Genomic DNA, 3694 nt, shown 5'->3' with positions numbered 1-3694 from the left:
GTGAAATTTGGGTCAAATTGTGAGGAATTTGTAGTGTAGAAAGATTTGTGAGTGATTTTGAGTAAGAATGGAGTGATTTTGGTGAGGAATTGAGTGTTTTTGGATGATGAATGAGGGTGGAGGAGTGCACACAAGAAGAGGGTTTGAAGGGTGATGCTCGTGAGTTAGGAGATGATGAATGAAGGAGTGAAGGGAAAAAGGAGGAAGAATAAGGTTAAATGGCATGTTCAGCTCATGTGCGGCCGCACAGAGGTGATGTGCGCCCGCACATGCCTCGTGTGCGGCCGCACATACCTGTACGTGCTCCTTCCTTCTTTTTTTCTCAAAAATTTGATACTTACTGCCTATTTGGGTGCGCACATGAATCATGATGGTGATGAGGAACAACATAGGCAGTAGCTAAAATCATTTTCAAAGTCCTCAAAGTTGAAAATTCATGTATACACCACAAAAATTCACTAAGTATCAATTTCCTCCATTATTCAAAATATGAATTTCCTATCTCACCTCTCTAAAAATTCTTACCCTTTTACCTCAAATTTCGACTAGAATCGAACAAAATATGATTTGTGCCATGAACACCTTCCATCCATCATGCATATTTGTTGAATTCCAATCCCGCAAACGGACATCCTAAAAATCCAAATAAGGAGAAAAGTAAAAGAAAAGACAAAGTAATAAAAGAAACAAAAATGAGAAAATTCAAAAATCAAAGAGAAAGGTTAGAAACTCCGGGTTGCCTCCCGGGAAGCGCTTGCTTAAGGTCCTAAGCTCGACCCTTCCTCCTAATCATGGAGGATCAAAGAACACCACCTTCTTCAAGGTGGTTGATAGAGCAAATCCTTCTTCAACCTTGGGCAACTTCTCATTATTGCTTGATGAAACTCTCACAAAATTCTTTTCAAATTCTTCTTTTTCACTTCTCAACTTCTTCCTTTTCCTTGTTTTCTTTGAGTCACGAGCCTTTTTCTTCGGTTTGACTTCAACATCCTTAATCATGGAAGCTTTCTCTTCCTCATGAGAATTAAACTTGAACCAATTTGGAAAACCAATATCTTTCTCATCCTTTGGCTTTTGAATCACAAATTCTTCTTCACTAACATCATCAATACTTGCACAAACATCATCAACAATCTCAAAAACATTGTTAGTAGAAGAATCAATCATGCACATACCATCAATGGAACGAGAAAGACTAGCACATGCAATATCTTGGACACAAGATAAAGACTCATGCATTGGTTTTAACTTAAAACTTTCTTCTAGTTTCCCACACCTCAAAGTAATTTGACCTCCTTTGACATCTATTAAAGCTCCCGAGGTAGCTAAGAAAGGCCTCCCTAAGATTATTGGAATATGTTCATCCTCCTCAATCTCTAGAACAACAAAATCCACCGGAAAAACAAACTCTCCAATCCTTAAAGGGACATCATCAATTCTTCCCTTAGGAAGCTTAATAGAACGGTCGGCCAATTGAAGTGTTATCTTGGATGATTGAAGCTCACCTAGATCAAGCCTTTCGAAGACCGAAAAGGGCATAATACTCACACTAGCACCAAGGTCACACAAAGCATTTTCAAAAACCATTTCCTTAATTTGACAAGGGATTAAAAAATTCCCCGGATCCTCCATCTTCCTTGGGAGTTCACCATGGATAAGAGCACTAAAGCACTTCCCTCCTTCCACCGAACTACCCTCATCAAAATCCTCCTTCTCCTCTAAGATCTCCTTAAGAAACTTGGAGTACTTAGGCATGTCGGGAATTGGCTCGGTAGGGGGTGTAGAATCGTGAACATCCTTAAGAACTTCAAGGAACTTCCCAAATTGCTCATCCATTTTGAATCTCAAATATTTTTGGGGATATGGTAGATCGGGAAATCTCTCTACCTCACTTATCCTTTCACCAACACACTCTTCTCTTTTGTCAACCTCACAAAAGAATTCCTTAGACTCAAATTTTTCCTCTTCATTCTCCTTAGCACCACACTCATCTCTTCCTTCTTTTGAACAAGAAACTCCCTCATCAAAATCATTTCCACCACTTGTGGCAATAGAGTACACGGGTTTCTTTGGTTCAACACCTTGGGAAGGCAAAGATGAAGGACTAGCAAAATCCTTAATAGTGCTTGCTAATTAGGTAATTTGAGTCTCAAGCATCTTATTATGGGTCATCACCTCATTGAATTTCTTATCACTAACCGCCATATAGGTGTTAATGATCTTGGTTTGATTATCAATCAACTCTTCCAAGGTTGTCCTAGGAGATGAAGGTTGTGAATAGGAATTTTCACCTTGAGTCTTTGGAACAAAACCGGGTGGGGGACCTCTTTGAGCATTGTTTTGAAAATTTCCCCTTCCTTGATTGTTCCAATTACTCCTATTTTGATTTGAACCATAACCTTGACTATGGTTACCACCACCATGATTATGGTTTCCATTACCGTGGTTATGATTTACATAACCTTGGTTTTGATTACCATAATTATGATTTTGATTACCATAGTTTTGGCTTTGATTTTGGCTACTATAACCTTGGTTATGGTTACCACGAGAACCTTGATTCCCTTGGTTCCTATAACCACCATTATGATTATAGTTGTCAAAATTGCCTTGGTTTTGGTAATTCCTATTCCATTGGCCTTTTTGATTATCAAACCTTTGAACATTGTTGTTTGATACAAAATTAACATGTTCACACTCATTGTTGTCAAATTCATCAACACATTCATTAGGACAAACACTAGAGTCATGATCATACGATCCACATACATCACAAAACAAGCAACCTAAAGGCATATTATGTGAAGAGGGAGGGGGTTGAGAGTTAGAAGGAGTACCTCTCCCCTTAAATTGGGAGGGAAGATTAGAAGCTTGAGAAGAGGTAGAAGTGCTCTCCAACTTAGCTTTGATTGCGGTGACCTCCTTTCCTAAATTTGTCATTTGGGAGGAAAGGTTGTTGATTGCATTGAGATGGTCCAACGAATACAATGAAGATTGCTTGCTTGAAGAGTCTCTCTCCCCATCTTGCCAATCCCTATAATATGTAACCACGTCCTCAATGATGTCCACAACTTCTTCTTCGGTTTTGTTCATGATAGGGCCCCCGACCCCTCCATCAAGGCATGACTTGCCTTGGGGACTTAAACCGCCATAGAAGATTTGGATCACTTGGTATGCGGGGATTCCGTGGTGAGGGCACTCCCTTTGATACTCTTTGAATCTCTCCCATGCTTCATAAAGGCTCTCACTCGGCCTTTGCTTGAACCCTTGAATCAAGGCTCTTGCCTCCGCCGTCTTCTTTTGAGGATAGAAACGGGACAAGAAAGCCTTTGTAACATCATCCCAAGTTCTCAAGGAGTTGGGCTTCACCTCCTTGTCTAGCCAATCCAAAGATCTTCCTAATAGAGAGAAAGGGAACAACTTGAGGCGGATGAATTCTTGAGAGACCCCATTGACTTTGATAGTGTTGTAATATTTTTCAAATTCTTTCAAATGGTTCAATGGGCTCTCATTCTTAGCCCCACTATATTGCCTTCTCTCAATCAAGGTGATCATTGCCGGCCGGATTTCGAAGTCATTTGCCGGGGTAGTAGGTGGAGCTATTCCACTCTCAAACCTATATGCCCCGGGCACTCCAAGCTCCTTCAAGGATATTCTAGGATTTTCACCCATTCCTTGCTCTTCTTGAATTTCT

General features: G+C 40.2%; 1 pseudogene; it reads left to right on the top strand.

Annotated features, from left to right (window-relative positions):
- The first annotated feature begins 3181 nt into the window (after nt 1–3181).
- On the top strand, nt 3182–3280 carry LOC145577187 (small nucleolar RNA R71; annotated as a pseudogene).
- The last annotated feature ends 414 nt before the right edge of the window (nt 3281–3694 follow it).

Source organism: Chenopodium album, chromosome 13 (genome assembly GCF_948465745.1).
Source record: "Chenopodium album chromosome 13, dcCheAlbu1.1, whole genome shotgun sequence".
In the NCBI taxonomy this organism is placed as follows: Eukaryota; Viridiplantae; Streptophyta; class Magnoliopsida; order Caryophyllales; family Amaranthaceae; genus Chenopodium; species Chenopodium album.
This window is presented reverse-complemented; position numbering and strand designations above follow the sequence as displayed.